This window comes from Homarus americanus, unplaced genomic scaffold, assembly GCF_018991925.1.
Source record: "Homarus americanus isolate GMGI-L3 unplaced genomic scaffold, GMGI_Hamer_2.0 scaffold4060, whole genome shotgun sequence".
NCBI classification, from domain to species: Eukaryota; Metazoa; Arthropoda; class Malacostraca; order Decapoda; family Nephropidae; genus Homarus; species Homarus americanus.
In genome coordinates, this window is record NW_024746161.1 from 4,631,187 (window position 1) to 4,637,766 (window position 6,580).

At 44.1% G+C, this 6,580-nt stretch overlaps 1 non-coding gene across 1 annotated transcript; it reads left to right on the forward strand.

Annotated features, from left to right (window-relative positions):
- Nucleotides 1-5,984: 5,984 nt before the first annotated feature.
- Trnae-cuc lies at nucleotides 5,985-6,056 on the forward strand. Its single transcript has one exon. It is a non-coding gene; the product is annotated as a tRNA-Glu (tRNA).
- Nucleotides 6,057-6,580: the final 524 nt, after the last annotated feature.

The following is a 6,580-nucleotide window of genomic DNA, read 5'->3' on the forward strand; positions in this document are numbered from 1 at the left end:
TTTAATAAGAGGATATCGCAAAAGTTAGTAAAACAATGATTTGTAGGAACTTTTCACCATGTTACTGTGATATATAAAGTATCGTATCGTTTCCATTTTACAATCATACGTGTATGTTTTCCATTCAATTCCTTATAATATTACCGATAATCTCCGTACCCCGAACGAAACAAAGTGAACATCAGCTAAACTCTATGGAAAATCAAGAGAGGACTACGGTGGTAATTGAAATTGACATCCACTTTCAGAAGGGAATGGCATTTTCATAGCCCGGCCAGAATTTTTACTGTGGTAGCTAATCCTCACGTCAGCCAACATTCTGTCCGTCACAACAGCTAGTTACCTTTTTGTTACCAGGCCCGGCGAATTATACACCTAATCTGGAATATATCATGCTGACATCATACCTGCAAATATATATACGTACTGCACATATAACAAGGTGCGCACAAACACCTGCCACCATTCACTCGCATGAAAAAGTCTGTGTTTACATGTGCAGAGGTATGTGGGTGTTTGTGTTATTGTTTTAGCGTTGTATTATGTGTGATGATGTTCGTTACTGATGTAGGTGCTTGTGTATATATATATATATATATATATATATATATATATATATATATATATATATATATATATATATATATATATATATATACATATAAACCACGAACGAAAATTTTCTGTGGCTGAGCCCCGCACCGGACAGACATGCCTACAGAGCTCCAACAAGACCCCAATGACGGTATAGGCGGAAGAAGTGACGTCACCACCATGGGAAACCAACGACTACACCGGCAGACGAAGGCAATGCACGATGGACAGGCTAAACACAACAAACTGGAACATCGGCAGTCCATTGCAACCCTCCCCCTCGCCAGTCGTTGCAACACTTGTACCACTAGATCAGGAAAAGGGAAAGCCAAGATGTGTAGCAGCAGTCTGCGCTCATGCCTCACCATGTAAATCAACTCACGTGCAGCCATCATCCAGCTCATCATCATCAAAACCCCTATACCCCAAATATTTTTATGGGGATGGACGAGTAAAGACGGGAACAGGCAGAAATGACTACCGGGAGTCTCTAGTCACAACTCTGCACATGGACGGCATTGATAAGATGGTCGTTTATGCACTGGGATCTAGGCAGCAGTGCAATCTGATCCCATCTGTGCAACTGAGCAGCCCTTTCGTGGAGCCACTCTGCTCACCCCACATGGGCAGGGGGCTAGAAAAGGTGCCTTAAACATAGCTTGCCTAAAGAACCAACCTGACTGGGCAACCGCACCCAGTAAGGCCATCGTTATGCGGTCGAAAGCACAATCACAATCACAGATCAAAACAAAACCAGACTATGCAACCTCTTATGGTCGCTGCGTGTAATGTCAGGACCCTTCTGAATACTGGCACAAATGAGCGTTCTGAAAGAAAGGCCGCCCTTGTGGCAAGGGAGCTGGTTAGGCATAAAACCGACATTAGCGAGTCTCGGCTCCCAGACAAGGTTCAACTCACAGAACAGGGGCCTGGTAATACCTTCTTCTGGAAGGGTAGGCCTGCTGCGGAGATAAACTGCATTTATGGAGATGTCTTTGCCATCTGCCAATGTATCCTACATAGGATAACATAATTGCCTGATGGGATCAACGAGCGCATCATGATGCTCAGAGTCCCACTGAATCACTCACGTCATGCCTTTTTAATCAGTGTATTCGCCCCAACACTGGGTGCAGAGGATTACACCAAGGACACCCATTATGCCGAACTTAACAGAGTGATAATCTCTATCCCCAGAGAAGATAAGGTTGTGCTCGTTGGTGACTTAAATCTCAGAGTTGGGGTAGATGCTGACATTTGGCAGGGAATCAAAGGGAGAAATGCACTCGGCGAGTGTAATCCCAACAGCCTACTCCTCCTCAGCAAGGTCGATAAGTTCTGGGGTTCGGGGCAACACCCGCCATCCAAACAGTGGCATTTCATTGAATGCATCATTGTCAGAGAAAGAGATTGCCGAGATGTCCTCATCACTACTACGACTCTGATCATTGCCTAGTCAGGGCCAAGCTCTCACTTCACGTCATCCCAAAATGGCAAAGGTAACAAGCCTCCAGAAGAGGTTTTAACACTAAGCATCTGAAGGATCTAGCGGTAGTGCATGTTTTCAGAGAGCAGCTCGAACATTGGCTGATAAGCAACACGACAACAAACAACCCAAATCCCAGTGCAGAATGGGATATTCTCGACACTGTCATGACAAAAACCTGCAGCGACGTTCGGCCAGATTGAAAGAATATGCCAGGACTGGTTTGATAAAAATTACCCGAAAATCAATGTACTCATCAATGATAAACGTGCTGCTCTAACTGACTGGAAGAACAACCCTCAGTCTCGGACCAAAGCTGGTACTTTCTGCAAGAAGAAAGCGGATGTCCAGCGCAACCTTTGCAATCAAAGAACGACTGGTTTAAAAATAAAGCATGTGAAACGCAAAAACTTTCAGATCAGCACAAGATGCGCAAATTTTTCATTTCTATAAAAATATTTTATGGGCCAAGCACTCATGGTGCAGCCCCCTCCACTCATCCGATGGTAACTCCTTAATTAAAGATGAAGAAGGCATTCTTCAGCATTGTAAAGAGCACTACCATACGCTGCTCAACCGAACCACGATGTGGATGTCCAATCTTCCCAGCAGGTCCCTCAAAGAGCTGATCCACCTTAGCTATCCTCCATATCTGGATGAGGTAGGTAGTGCCATGAAACAGATGAAGAATAACAAAGCCTCAGGGCCTGATGGAACCCTAACGGAAGTGTATAAAGCAGGAAGACCTCTGCTTACCAGCCGTCTCCACTCTCTCCTAGAGATTATTTTGGAAAAGGAGGAAATCCCCCAAGCTCTTAAAGACGAGGGTCTCGATCGTCAATATTTATAAGAACAAGGGAGACCGGTCAGACTGTGGCAACTACCGCGGGATCTCACTGCTGCCCGTAGCTGGCAAGATTATCGCCCAAGTCCTCCTAAACAGACATCTTCCTGGGGCGGAAAACTTCCTCCCAGAGTCTCAATATAGCTGTAGATCATCACGTAGCACCACTGACATGATCTTTTCTGCCCGCCAGATACAGGAAAGGCGCAGAGAACAGCGTCGTAACCTGTACATGGCCTTCAACGACCTAACCAAGGCCTTCGACTCTGTCAATAGGGAAGCTCTCTGGTGGGCTCTCAACCGTTTTGGCTGTCCACCAAAATTCATCGCCATTGTGAGGCAACACCACGGTAGCATGAATGGCAGTGTCCTGAACAATGGCACCCAGTCTGAGTTCTTCGCCATCTGAACGGGGGTAAAACAAAAATGTGTACTGGTACCAACTCTCTTTTCCATTTTTTGGCTGCCTTCTTAATCGTTACAATGCCAATTAAACCGGTGGGGTGAACATCCAGTACCGGATGAAAAGTCTTTTCAACATAAGAAGACTCTAGGCAGGAACCTACAGGAGATCCTGACCACCTACACAGATGCGTATGCACTCTTCGGCCTTGAGATAATTGTACGTAAAACTCAGATTCGCTTTAAGCCTGCCCCTGATTCAGCCAGACCTCCATCATCCATCCAGCTCAACGGTACTACCCTCATTAATGTTACCCACTTTCAGTATCTCGGCTCCCACCTGTCCACCACCGCGGACATCGATGAAGAGATTCAACATCGGATCAGATGTACATCTCAAGCCTTTGGCAGACTCCGCACCCGTGTCTTCAGCTGTAGGGAGCTTAAATTGTCTGCAAAGTTGTACGTATATCGAGCAGTGGTTCTCCCCATCCTTCTATATTGCAGCGAGATATGGGTCACATACAGTAGGCACCTCAAGGTACTTGAAAACTTTCATCAATGTAGTCTACGTTCCATCCTCCGAGTTCGCTGGGAAGACACGGGAAAATGTGCCAGCATTCTTGCTGACACCAACTGTAGGAGCATCGAAGCTACCATTATCCATGAACATCTAAGTTGGGCTTGCCATCTTACCGCATGTATGACAGAAGACTGCCAAAGCAGCTACTTTACAGTCACCTAACGAATAGTAAACGTAACGTTGGCCGGCAACTGAAAAGGTAAAAGGATAGCCTTAAGACAAACCTGTAAAAGTGCCAAATCGACCCCCTAACCTGGGAGACGATTACTCCACACCGCCCACTGCCTTGCCGGCGGTACACAGGATAGACTCCACACACACACCCATCACAGTTCACTCCACACACCCACTACAGTACATTCCACACACCCACCCACCATAGTACACTCTACACACACCCACCACAGTTCACTCTATACATACTACCACAGTACACTCTACACACACCCACCACAGTTCACTCTATACATACCACCACAGTACACTCCACACACACCCACCACAGTTCACTCTATACATACCACCACAGTACACTCCACACACACCCACCACAGTACACTCAGCACACCCACCACAATTCACTCCACACAGACACTCACTACAGTACACTCCACACACACCCACCCACCCACTACAGCTCATTTCACACACCCACCACAATTCACTACACACCCACCCACTGCATTCACCCCACACACCCACCACGACTGTCCACAAATACCCAACAAAGTCTGTAATTGTTCACTTAAGCCGTGTAAGGCTCAGCGGGGAACCTTGCCTGTAAAATTTTCCTACATGCAAATGAGTCGACGGTGGGAGCCAATAACAATTTGAATAATCGCCTTATTGACCATAAAAATGGGCCATTTTTCTCCCCTCAGTCAAAATTCCCAGAGAAAGATATTAAAATATATATTAATATTTCTGAGGTCACGCGGAACAATAAAAAAATCCGCCAAACATAAGGAATATACAGTAGACTTATGACTGTGGTGTAACAGAGCCTACAGTGCTGTACTAGGCAAACCTCAAATATCTTATGAATACATCAAACCTTACGTGCAACACAGAATAATCTAGTATAGCTCAACATAACGTAAATTAACTCAGCAAAACTTAGCATAGCCCAGCTTACCCTAAATCAGCCACCACATTCAAAAACATACCAGCTAGTTTGCATTTTGTTTCCTGGGGTTGTGTAAGTGTGGGGCAGTATCTCTATCCTGCAGTGCGTAATATTCGGAAACATTGAACGGAAACTTAAACATAATCCTGTGGTTATGGTCGTGTATTGGTAGGTCTGCGACTCTTGTGCGGCAGTGTTACTATATTCGAATTTCATGATAACCCCATGAACATCTCTTTCGTCCTTATGTTATTATCTTGGATGTGTGTAGAACATAAAAGAGAAAAGCTCACACGTCTGATTCTGAAAACACAATCTCTTACTTATACTTCAGCATAATCATAATATTTCATTAAGGGTAAAAATATAGCTACACTACTGCCATAATGCTGCTGAATTATAAGTGGTGCAGGTATGTGTCAGGTTAGTGAGTATCTTAGAGAACTGATCCGGTCCTTCATCTGTGTATTCAAACAACAACATTGATCGGTATTGGTCTTATCACGCACAATAGGACATGTTAGTATTCAATACTGGCTGGTAATCTTTCTCAATTTTAATTAGTTATGGATTTCAGATCATTATGTAATTTTGCTTCAATTATGTGCGAGTTACAAACACCTGTGATAACAGACTTTGATGTAGGACGGAGACATCTGTATACTATTGCTATGCTTTTAAAAGAGAAATAAAATAATGCAAAATGAATAAATTAGGAGTTTGCTGCAAATAATTTTGGTTAAATAATAATATATGGTGACACCAGTTGTGATGTTGATGGTTGGTGGTATTTATGGTTGGTGGTGTTGATGGTTGTTTATCATGGTTGGTGTTGATAGTTAGTGGTGGAAGAGGCTTGTGGAATTAGTATGCTGGTGTTATAGGGAGCTTTGCCTTAACTATTTTCTTAATTGGTATAAATATGCACAATGATGTCTAGAGAAATAACTCCCGTGTTGTCTAGTGGCTAGGATACGCGGCTCTCACCCGCGAGGCCCGGGTTCGATTCCCGGCACGGGAAGAGTTTTTCAAGTTTCTTTACTAAGTTTACGTCATTTGCATCTGTCTATCCAGCAGTAATTGGGAACCTGGATGTTAATCAATTCATGGCTCATGTTATGGGGTATTGGTTAGCCAGTGCAGTTGGCTAGTTGTCAGGTCTAGTTGCCTTAAACAAAATCACGCCAATATGGCCCTTGGGCAGGCTATCCTCGTAAACGAGGGGCAACCATTATTATATTTGAAACAATTGATGGAGAAACTCTTCAAGATATTACCAATGGAAGCCTTCTAGAAATGGCCTTGGTATAGTTCTTTGACAAATTATAGTAGATTTCGGATATTTTGTACGCTGTATTTAAATTAATCTATTTCCGGATCGTATTCAGGGGTAATGGTTAGCCAGTGCAGTTGGCGAGTTGTCCGGACTTCTCGGACTATTCCTTGACACTGGGTCATGCAGCTCGTTAACTTAGGTTGTGGGTGTTGTTTTGGCGACAGCTTCTACACTTAAACAAATTCACGCCTAGGTGGTCATTGAGCCTG